Source organism: Tyto alba, unplaced genomic scaffold (assembly GCF_018691265.1).
Source record: "Tyto alba isolate M040663 unplaced genomic scaffold, T.alba_DEE_v4.0 Super-Scaffold_2, whole genome shotgun sequence".
In the NCBI taxonomy this organism is placed as follows: Eukaryota; Metazoa; Chordata; class Aves; order Strigiformes; family Tytonidae; genus Tyto; species Tyto alba.
Genome location: NW_024881282.1, coordinates 6,544,661 through 6,557,342, shown reverse-complemented (window position 1 = coordinate 6,557,342; position 12,682 = coordinate 6,544,661).

Genomic DNA, 12,682 nt, shown 5'->3' with positions numbered 1-12,682 from the left:
AGTTTCTTTAGATTCATTGTAGATACACTTAGTTTGGAAGCCATAGCTGTACAACTGAGTTAGTTGTCTAGATTCCCATTACAGTCCATGGAGGATCTTTAACACACTTTTTATTTCATCCTAAAATTGACATGCAAGTGATACATTCCATTTGTGCATGTTTCTTTTATCTGAATGCAAGGGGAGGTGAGACTGACTGATTCACATCTGGTTGTGTATACTGCATGAATCTCGTATTTAGGTGATATGGACCCCCCCACACCCCGCAAATTCCTGCTTCTTCAAATGTTGAACGGAATATACCTATTAAGTAAAGATTACATCATATTTTGTAACTGTTACCCTCATCTAGGACAAGGGTCTTTTTATTTTGAGGTCAATAGACCACTACTCCCAAGTTTACCATGGACCAAAAGGTACTGTTTGAGGTCTTCTACAGTCCAGCAGAGATCTTAGCTGGAAGTGTGAAGAAGGCCACTGCATTACAATATTGTTGCTAAACTGATGACCCAAGAAACCAAGAAGGTCCTAAACGTGATTGTATAAACTATCAAGATCTTGTAAAAGTTCAACGATCTGGAAATCATGGCTTCAAAATAACAAAGAGATTTTTATTAAAGGCCCAAACCTGATTTTCTCTTCAAAGGTCTTGTTTTCCTTTGTACTCTGTATGTTCTTACTGTCTCGTTTAGTTTTTAATCAAATCTTTAGTGTGTGCTAATAGTTTCTTGGACTGTAAATTGTTTTAAAAGCTGCATTAATCCTGAAGCAATTGTACATTCATCTTACCGTCTCAGATGCAGCTTCAGTGCACTATAATTTAACCTTCTTTCTAGATAAAGGATGTTTAAGGAGATCCCAGAATAGAAGTACTTTTTTACTATAAGATTCTACTAAGATCAAGTGCATACTCTGGCAAAGAATATTTACTCATTCTCCATGTAATCTGTCAACATGTAGTACCAAACTTTCCTTTTCTAAATGCATTTTTTTTCCTTTTATGGAGAAGACCTAGTACTAGTTTAGATGTAAAATAAGCATGATAAATAAAAGGTGACATGTAAGCAGCATATATAACCATAAAGCAGCACTTCCATTTTAAATTCCATGGCTGAGATGACACTGAGAGGAGTCACTGCTTATATAAACAAGCAAGTCTGTGTGGACCCCTTTGGACCCCTTTTTCTCCCTCCCCCAAAGATTTTACTTGCAAACAATTTGTATCCCTGGATGTTTCATTTGGTATCTGGCTGGATGTCATTCCTGTCAATGCACAATATAAATAATAAATAAAAAAAAAAAAGGCAGCAGTAACATATACAAAAAACATGGCCCTCCTCTTTCTAATCCCACTCTTTCAAGCCAAGCATCCTGAGCTTCACACAGAAGGGCTGCTGTTCAGAGGGAGGTGATCAGAGCTGTAAATGTGTAAGACAGGAGCTGTAGAAGGGCAGACAGATTTTAGTGGATTGACAGATTTCATTTTTATATCTGAAAGGAAAGGTTATTTTCTGGTGGTTTTCTCTCTGATGGAAAAAGAAAAGACTATGAAAAGTATATATTATTCCAGAAAGATATGGGCCAGCTTTTTTAGTGAATATAGGCCAGTGCAGGACCTTGATATGTCAGACATTTCTATTCTATTCTATTCTATTCTATTCTATTCTATTCTATTCTATTCTATTCTATTCTATTCTATTCTATTCTATTCTATTCTATTCTATTCTATTCTATTCTATTCTATTCTATTCTATTCTATTCTATTCTATTCTATGCATCATTGTGCTTCCAGAGATTTGACTCCACTGATACTCTTTCTGGAAAGTACAGCCCATGAGCAGTCCCTAGTGTGCAGACTCCTTCTCCCTGTAGCCCAGGCAACTGTGCTGTGCAATGCAGGCATGTGGGATGGAAGCTGTTCCCTCTGTCTTCCATCCACAGCCCTTTCATGGAATTTAGTGCCTGTCATTGTGCCAATCAAGGTCAGGTGAACAAGACCTGCAGCTCTGCCAATATACGTACTTGTGGCAATAGAGACAAGTTATGTTTTCTTGATGGTTACACACCCTAGAAAGAGACCATTTGGTAATGTAATTTATCCAACACTAAATCTACATGTGGAGGTCCTGAACCTGACCTACTTCTGCAATCCTTCATTTAGTTAAATTCACACGAGCTGACAACATGGTGAGTCTCAGACAATACTTAAAGGGATAATTATAATGGGAACCACATACATCAGTAGTCTACTTCTTAGCTTCTGTACAGAGATACACTATGACCTGCCTTAACATCCTAAAATTTATTTTCATGTACTCAGTGCCAGGCAGGATCAGTCCCATGGAAGCATAGTTTATTACTACAGAAACTTGCATCTCCCACACCAGTTTGTTTGCCTTTGGAAGTCTCCTTGAAATGCTTCACGGAATGTTCAAAATACTGTATTCAGGCAGGCTGGGGAGTGTAGAGGCCTCCTGCTGCTGCAAGTGATCTACAGGGATAAAGATAGTGTTTAACTAAACCCATGGTGATATAGTAACTAGAGCCCTTCAAAACAAAATGACCCAAGGTGAAGCATCCTGCAGAGTGTGTGTAGAGAATAAAGGCTCAGAACCAAACTGCTGAGATGAAAAGGCCTAGAGAAGGGTTAATTTCATGTGATGATTCATAATTTTGGTCCAAATTCTGAAATCTATAAAACGTACCAGAATCTGCAAACTTTCATTCATGATGTTCTATTTACTTAAGTGGAGAACTATAACAATAGGTTCATCCCCCTGATTTCATTTAAATGATGCCCAAATTGTACTGGAAATAGTGTACAGGTAAGGCCACTGGGACATCACAGAAGGAAACAATGCCAACACTAGTTCTGTGAAGGGTACATGGTACAAATAAGGGCTGCAGACTCTGTCCCTATATTTATATTCAGATTTCACACGAAAGAGCTGGCTGAATACCAGAGAAAATTAATTGACAAATTTTGTCCATTCAGGAAAAATATAGTAAGACTAGATATCTATTGTGTATTTTATCTAGAAAGGAAATTAACATTTATCAACAAAAAGAAGTACAAGTTGTCATTTTATGCAAGGAAATCTCCTACTGTACTTTAGCTGATTCCTATGATGGAAATGAATTCTGAATGAAAACTGTGTGTGTAACTAAATGCATTTCATATTTACACAATGCCACGATGTGTATTCATTACAGATAGTTTTAGGAGTGATGTTTCCTTTGAGACCCTTGGCTGGAATAGGATATGTAAAAAGTAGCTCAGTTGCATACATAGATAGAGGATTTAGAAATCTTGAATCACAAATCCATGTCACAGTGATTTTGAGGAGAGGGGAAGGTCAGTAGATCTCAACCTGTGTAGCCCAACGAGCTTTTAATGATTTTATTATAATACCTATTACACATACAATTTGATCCAGCCCTGAAACTACAGGTCTGCATCAAAATATCTGGGCTCGTATTCTTGGTACAAGGGGTTTAACTCCTAAGAACACTATTATTAGCACTAAGCAGTAGATTTTAGGAAGGCTAAGTCAAAAAATGCAGAAATACAGGAGCCATATCCAGTTTTCACTATTTTATTCTATTCTGTCCAGTTCCTCAGTCAGCCCTCAACAGCATTGTTCCTGCTTCTGAGGGGGCAGTGAAGAGATGACTAATTTTAGTTTGATGACATCAAGCTACAAGGGAAAGTACAGAATTCTTCATCCTTTAGTATCTTTGAATAAGGCTAGGTAACTTTCTGAAAAATGTGCTTTAGATACAAGTTGCTGGGGTCTTTACAGGACATGGTATATCATAGAATTATAGAATATTTCATGTTGGAAGGGACCCTTAAGAATTGTTGAGTCCAACTCTCTGCTCCTCACAGGACAACCTAGAACTGTGTCATATGACGTCTTCTAGATGCTCCGTGAACTTTGACAGGCTTGGTGCCATGACCACATCACTGGGGAGCCTGTTCCAGTGACTGACCGCCCTCTCAGTGCAGAACTTTTTCCTAATGTCCAATCTGAACTTCCCCTGATGCAGCTTCACTTCACTTCATCATGTCCTATCACTGATTACCAGAGAGAGGACATATAATATCTTGTATGTATAATACATACAAGATCCTACCAGATAGTCTAATTTAATGACCCTTATGGTCTTTAAATTATCAAAAATAGAAAATATTAAGAAAATGATGAAAGGAAGCATGCAGGTCTATCCTGTTCTGTTCATCTTTCACGTCTGTCCCATAGGAATCTGATTATATAAAGCCTTTAAGAGTTTACAGACTGATGCTGTAACAAGGGCAAGAGTTCCCAGTTCCATACCTTTGGACTACCTACACAAATATCTGGTAGAGAGAAGGGATTGAGGATCTCCATCCAGATGGAAAAAGCTATATATTTCAAATTAATGATGTGGATGGCTTTTTTTTGAGCCAATGACAAAAAAGGTTGTTCTCAAAAGGGTACATTAAAATTATGTTTTTGTTGAGGGCTTCTGCTGCTGCCATTCAAAAATCCATCCAGAGCTTCAAAGCACAGTTTTGTCTAGGGAGTGTAAGCTAGAAAAAAGTATTACTATACGTGTGAATAAACATTTTAAATGACACACTCAGTAGTGTATTGGGTTGCTTGAGATTTCCTTTGGAGTACTCTGTATCTGGAAACTGACAATTCCATGTTCAAATCACACAGAAGGCCATCTTTTTTTGGCACTGGGAAGTTTAAAAACAATAAGGCTAGCTGAACTACACTGCAAATTCCCTGTCTTTTTTCCCTGTCATGTAATTCCTATTTCCTCCATCATGTGAACACACAATGCTTTGATTGGACTGTTCAATCCAATCAAACTTGCTGGGTGTTTCAGAAGTACCTCTTGCTTCATAAATATTTATGTATTCATGGATGTTTCAGTTGTCATGCTGGATGTTTTATGATTTTGTTTACCTCCATATTTTGATGTATTTATTGCTTCACTGGTTCCAGTGCATCTTGCAGAGTCCAAAAAACATCTGATAAAAGGGGATACTTTTCAGTATAGTTTGGTCTTTAAATGATGCTGCAAGAACCAGTTATTTATCACTTAGACAGTTACTTCTGCCTATTTAGCTAATGATGGAGCATTTAATTTTCAAAATTTTCATGGTATTGTTTTAAAATACAATGAAGTGCTTAGAGAAAAATCAGGAGGCTATGTATCTGCATTGCTTTTTTTATCTTCACTCACCTTGGGGCAATCTAAACAAATTTTTATTTCTTTATAGTTCATCAAAATAAAAGCAATTTAAATTATTTATGAGGAGGAAATGGGTTTGGTGATTAGAGTGCAGGACAAGAAATCAGTAATACTGCTTTTTATTTCCATTTGGGCATCAGTTAAGTGATGCTCTGAGTGGTACAGTGAGTTCTGTACCTCAGTTTCCCACCTATAAAGACATATTATAATTCCAATGATTTAATTAATTACTATTTATAAATGTCTTGTGAGTTTCTTGAATGAAAAGTTTTATAAAAGCTCTTCAAGGAAGTGATTGTCTTGTCCCACATTGAAAACAATGTTGGATCTTTTAATAAGAATAATGAATATGACAGGCAGTGAATGCAAAGCAGTATTTATTAGCTTTCATCTCATATAACTAAACAAACTTTATTCCCGGCTGTGTGACAATGCATATGTATTTTCAAGACGTTTTTCTTTAACGCAGTGGGATGAATCTCTTGAGTAATTATTAACTTTACTAGCAAAGATTTGCAGAAGAGAAAACAAATCTCCCAATTGACTGGAGTTATGAGTCAGGGTCAATTTTCTGTTCTGCTGCAGAACTGAGACAAATCACTTAGATTCAAATAGTCAAAGCATTTGTGTGACTAACGCCCACTGAGTTTACAGGGATTTAGAGCTTCAAACATCTTTGAAGATCTGGGTCTTCATCCCCCCTCTGCCCCAGTTCTCATCAGAGAGGTGATAGGTAGTGGAAACAAACCATCACCAGGGCTAATTGTACTCGTCTGGGCAAGGACAACACTTTCTGTTGCTAACCTCCCACAGGGGAGTGATGTGGCTTATATCCCATCCAGATGCCTTTGATTTCCTCAGCCCCAGTGCTGTGGTACTCATTTATAGCTGAGCTGACTGGGAGTGATGCTTGGAATGAGTCCAGGGAGAGGTATGAACTCACACCTCTGGATCCATACCAAGACACCTTCACTGCTCTATCATCACCCTCCTCAGAGGGATGTAATGAGGATACATTAATTGATGTTTATGAACTGCTTCAGTGCTGCCATATTTAGACTGTTAGAGTTGCATCTGTAGGAACAAAACTGCAATCAGTAATTCCACCTGCAATAGAAAGCACAAATGGGAAGACGAAACAAAAGGCCATGGAGTGGGTTTCTCCTAGGAGAAGTTTTTCCACTCTGCAAAAACACTGCTGGAGGTGACAGCCCTTCAAAGGCAATCTCTGCTTTAGAGAAATCCAGGCTAACAGAAACTGAAGTACATGATGGAAGGTCTGCAAATAATTAACCTGGTTTTAACCAAAGTCTTAAGTCATAATTTTTCATGAAAAAGAAATAAGCTCAGGGTGCGAGAGAGATTTATCAAATATACCAAAATATTTCAAGGTTACTGTGGTTGGTCATGGGAGTTCTTTAAATGATTGGATGCTTTCTGGAGCATGTATTTGTGAAGCTTCATCTATCACACAGTGGATTTTCTCTGGAGAAAAATATGTTGCCTCCTTTGCTCATAAGGTAATGCAAAGACTCAGAATGTGATGAATGGACATCAGAGTGTGGCCATATTATGGCCTTGTATTCATCCTGAGATGAGAACAGGGGGATCAGGGAACAGCTGTGGGACACTTCAGCTTTATGGGACAGTTTCTGAGCAAGTGCAGCTGTGAGCTCCAGGGCAAGGTCCATGCTGGCATGAAACATAGAGAACTGCAAGTTCTCTATAGGTAGCCACTCATTACCTGCTACAGTGATTCGTTCCAGGGCCACTGTTACTGTCCCCAGGCCATTATTTCAAGCACGTCCCTTGAATCTTTGGAGTACTTTGACTCACACAGTCAAAAAACAGTGATTGTACAAATACTATTCTGACTATTCTCATTGCCTTTTGAAAAAATACCCACATCAAAATTGGTTTTAGGCAGGTTTCAGAGAAAAAACTATTAACTCAAAAAACTTTATTGTCCCCACTTTAGACTCTCAAAAGAGGGACATTAGGATGAACTACTGTGCTTGTTCTACTCTCTGCTCTGTCTGTCCCATGCTTAGAAGGGGAGAAGATAAAGGAAATATTTTATCAAAATTAATGTTTCTTGGATGGGAGACTTCAGCATGCCAAGTGGAGTTGATCCAGTTTGCCCATAACTTTCAAAGATGTGTACTTTTTATTTTGTAAAAATTCCCATGAAAGGTCTTCATATTTTTACCTGTCTCTATTTAAAAAAAAAAAAAAAAAACCAACCAACCAACCAACCAAAAAAAAGTGAATAGGTGAATAAGACATTCTTCCTTCAAAGCGTAATGGTGATTTGGTTGGGTCTGTAATTCAGTAAATGTTTTTAGGCTTTTAGATTTTTTTTTCTAAATTTTAATATTACTTATCCTACTGCATTTGTTCTCTGGGTTACCATAGGAGGACTATATACACATGATATAGTTCCTCAACCTGCGTATTTTCCTCTGAAGTAGACCTGGACGTATTGTTTCAATATTTGTAAAATTTATTTGTCAAGGTTGCAGTCATTAGTTAAAAAATAACTATGACCAGGTACATCAATTTGGAGAATAAGAAAATGATGTAGACATTTGATTTTCTTAACATGGGGAGGGTAGGATATGAATCCAGATAGGAAAATTAAAATGATATACCAGTGAAAGTGTCTGTAAAACAGTAAATAAATTACAGCATAGGATAGATACCAAATTGCATTTGATAAATTTAAAATGTAATGTTTTGCCAAAGACTTCTGAAATGTTCTAAGATCTCTAAATAGAACTTAAATTCTTTTAATTTTTCTTACATCCATCTTTAAGTAGAGGATATTGGTCATGGTTGAATAGAGGAAACTGGGACAGAGAATTTTTGGTCAGTCATTGAGAAAGATGCATATAAAGTACAATACAGCTTCATGTTAATTATGACAGCAGTATCTCAAGTATTCAGTGTTTCCCTTGCAGAATGGAGACGAGAAGGAAAGACAGATTTGAAACCAGTGTCAGGTTTCAAACAAGGAGCAGGCTAGAGCTTTCTTAGGAACAGGTTCAATCTGTACTGATGTAGTCAGCAGGCCCTGTAAAATTTTCTTTGATAGACTCAGATTTTCAGAAAATGAACATAATCTCAAGGTTAAAATTATGATAATAATCTTCTTGGTGATGTGATGGATTTGGATGATATACCTATGTCTTTAAGTTTATCCTGCTGCTCTCTGGCTCAATGAGCATGTATCAGTGTCTCTAGTTCAGTGGAATTTAAAGGACATATTAGTCCAAGCTGCAGCTGAAGTAGAGAGAAAATTATATTATTGCAAAGTAATGCATTTGTTGGCAATAAATGTAAAGATTTTTGGCACCTTACAATGTTTTAGTGCCATCTGGTGACTCCCCAAAATGTTACAAGAACATTTGCCAAATGCCTGGATAAAATAAATATATTGGTAATGGGCAAATTTTTAATTAGTAGTTATGTACTGAAAATCTAACTCTCAGAGCTTCATTGATTGAGTGACAGAATACAGTCTTTTAACTCACCATCAGAACATGAATTTTGAACACCAGATATCTGCATGATAAATCTGGCAAACAAACAAAATACTTTCCCAAGAATTTTCCATGAAAACTGAGAAAATTAAGTATCATATATCAGTGCAAAGAGAAGAGGAAGAAAATGTGGTTCTATAAATGACCCATTATGAATCTTTCATTTGCCTTCTTTTAGGACAGTAATATCTATCAAAAGAACAGATAAGAGTTATAGAAAAAGGAAACCTACTGTAGAAAAGGAGGCTTTATAAAAACCCCAACTCCATACAGAATATATTATTTTTTAAGTAAAATGTGTTAAATTATGCCTTTGTTCTTAGAATGGGCATTAGATTTCTCCACTACATCAAATACATCAAATAACATAAATTAGCCATTGGTTTGTATGTTTCTTTTAATGAGAAGACACTAATCTGAAAATAACACTTATATTCCCCTAACCTTTGCTCAAGTCCTTTAACTTATGGTTCTACAGTGGAAAAAAAAAAAAAAAAAAACTGTAAAAATAGTTCCTTCTTACTCAGCAGTCCTATTCCCTTTTCTGAGTTGAGAGTCAAATCAGCTGACTTTGGACACGTTTTCCCTTGCTTTTCATGTCTTCTGACTGTGCAGCACTGACACATATAAGAAAGATTTATCTTTTCTGTCTTCTGTCTTTTGTATCTGGAGTTGTGTAATTATTTACTAAGTTTCAATCAGTAAATTCAGTGTAAATGTCTTCCTTTTCCAGGTTTCCCAGCTGTCACTAGGGGCTTAATATGAATACAATGAGCCTCATAGGAGTGATCATAAGCATCTAATTTTCAATCTCACTGTATGTTAAATACTTAACTCCAGGTTTTAAAGAAACCAATTCTACTATCTCGTGTGCCTTTTCCTCTTCATCAGAGAAATATAGGGCTGTTGCACCTTTGTTCTGACATTCACAGATAGAGACTGATACGGTAATGAAAAGGAGTACAGGATAAAATATCAGAAATAATGTGTGACTGAACTTGATGACCTAAGAGATCCTTTTCAGCCTTGTCTTCCCTACAGAGCTCCTAAATCTTCAAATATCCCCAGCAGAAATTATACATTGAGGGCTTTGTCCTCAGCCCTTTCAAGTCACTATAGAGATTTGTACTAACTTCAAACTGGTTTGGATCAGGCTGGTAGTTTCTTAATTCCATTAAATTTGATTGGACTGTTGTGTTCTTTGAACACCTTTTACACTGCGCTGGGTTCACACAGTCTTGGCTCAATGCTGCTTTATCGATCATGGTGGCTCTCCTGTCTTTAGGAAGGAGCTGAGGCAGGTTTGGTGTCTCCTCTGAGGTGGGCATCTGCTTTGGCATCATAACATGTCTAGAGGAATGATTCTGTGAGGGGTCTGTTTCTCTGTCTGTTTCTCTGTAAGGTATTTGTTATCCAATGGACAGCGGTATCTGCAGTTTTTCAAATATCAAAAGTCAGTTCAAGTAGGCTTTTTGGTTTTACTACCTATTCCTCACCACTCTTTCTGAGTAAATGGTGTTGCTTCCATTCTAATTATTTTTTTTAAAAATGTGAAGATCTGTTTGGAAAGCCAGTATTTTATACGTAGAACACTTGCTAAGATTCAGAGTTTCTCTTAATTATACCATTGGCATTTCTATGTCTTTTTTCTTGAGGGAGGAAGAAGAAAACCCAAAAAGGACTTTTGAGGTAAAAGTAGATGAGGGGTAAAGAGGAAGGAGAAACAGGAGATATTAAGAACTCCCAGCCTTTTTGTCACAGCATAACCATGTGTCTCCTGGTGAGATATCAGGTAATCAACTTTTTGTTACTGTAGCACATTTGCACCACTCTGGTTTGTCTATCACTTGATGCTGAGACTGCTTCACTCTTGAGTGGCATCCAAATTCAGAGCACTTTTTCCCCTTTTAGCAGGTGCTGTCTGCATCATCTGCTAAAACTCCCAGTTATTCCCTGCTTCTTCTGCTCCTAAAAACTGTGGAGAAGTGCTCTCACTTTCTGGGATAGGAATTTTATATGTCACTACCAGTCTTTTTAATTCTATCTAGCATCCACCTTGTGGACTAGTGTCATCTAAAGCACGTTGTCCTGCTGTGTAGAAGAAGAAAACAACCTTCTCCACCTGAAGCCATTGACTGTCATGTAGAAAGCATAGCTTCAATTTTTAACACCAGGGCAGAGTTCCTGTACAGCTACTTAATAGCTCCAAGCCCTGATTCTCACAGCATAATGGCACTTGTTTACCACCATTAGGGTTCTGTGGTTTGAGGGAAGTCTGATGCCGGTGAAGTGCATTCTTGGAGATGACATCAAGGGATGCTCCATCCCTGTTTATTGTGCACTTTCAGTCTTTTGTATGATTTAGAATAATTTGTTCTGATTTCCTCTCATTGGCAGGAGTATCCTTCCATTCTTTTAATGTTCCTAGATGCAAGAACAGGGCTGTCGAAATAGAGAAGTTATCTTTTTTCGACTGAAAGAAGAGCCATGCTTGAAAAAGTGTTATCAATGATATCATAAGGCAGAAAAACAGTTACCTTAATGCCAGGAGAGAAACATATACCAAAACTTCACATGGGAAGACAAGCTTAGTAAAAATCAAGCAGTTAAATGACAAAATAAAGACTTACGGAGTTCTGTATGTATTAGGAGGTACTAATGAAAATTGCTGGAGACATACAAAGACACAAACCCGCTCTTAGGTACACAACATTTGGTGCATCGACATCATCATATAAAATGTCTGATGGAACATGACAGGCACAAATAATATGTGAAGACTTAGAGCGGGTTGCACAAGATTTCTGGCTGATGGCTGCAGCTGTTGAAGTGCAGTTTTCAAGTTAAAAAATAGAAAAATTTGCTTTGTCAACACGTTTTCCATACCCATGTTGTGCAAATCTGCCAGTTCCTTTGTTGTTCGTGGTACCTAAATGTTGACTGTCATAAGGAATGCAAGGAACTCATTTCAGGCTGTGATTTCATTATAAATTTGAAAGAAAATGCATTTTTGCTGACTACTTTGAGACATAAATTCATCAGACATAAGATTAAAGTGACCCTTCTGAAAAAAACTCGTTCCTTGGAAAACACCCTCTGATTTCATCTCACAATTTGGTGTTATAAAAATATGAATCAACTTCTATTTTACAATAAACTGGACTTAACAAAAGAGTAAGGAAATACTGGAAATTATATCCATTTCAGCCAGATCTTATATCTTAATAAGGCAAGTGTAGAAAGCATCTGCATTACATTTGTGACACATATTGGACCGGTATAAAGAGGCTTGTTTCAAAAATAATTTAATATTTGGACAAGCACATATAGTAAAAATCTTTCAAAGACACCACACATTCTCCTGCAAATGGGAGGATTATCTTACAAGGAATTACAGGAGCAATACTTACTCTTTATAGATGATGATGATGGTTTATAAAATGGATGGTAAAAGCAAAGGTTTTGAGGCGTATGTTTCTGGGGTTTACACCAGTACTCTTTAGATAAAGCAAAGTTATGGTGGTTTTGAGAAGATTTGTGTGAATAATCAGCTGGGAAGATACTGGCTAAGAAAAGAATATACTATTTAGAAGTTATCTTTTTATCTATAGTAGTGTTTAAGAAAAGTAGGTTCAACTACAGCTAATAGTTCTAACAGCTTCTTTATTCTCTGAAATAAAATCTGTTTTTCAAGTACTAGGAGAGATGGTGTTTATATACTACATATTGTAGTGGAAGCAGCTATTTTTTCCTGTTGGTATGGGAACTGGGTGAATACTAAATAAAGGTATTCAAGAATATTTTCACTGTATTCAGTTCCCAATTCTTGTTGTTTTTTTTTTTTTTTTTTTCCCTTTCCTCCCTCCCTCCCTCCCTCTCTCTCTCTTTTCTTT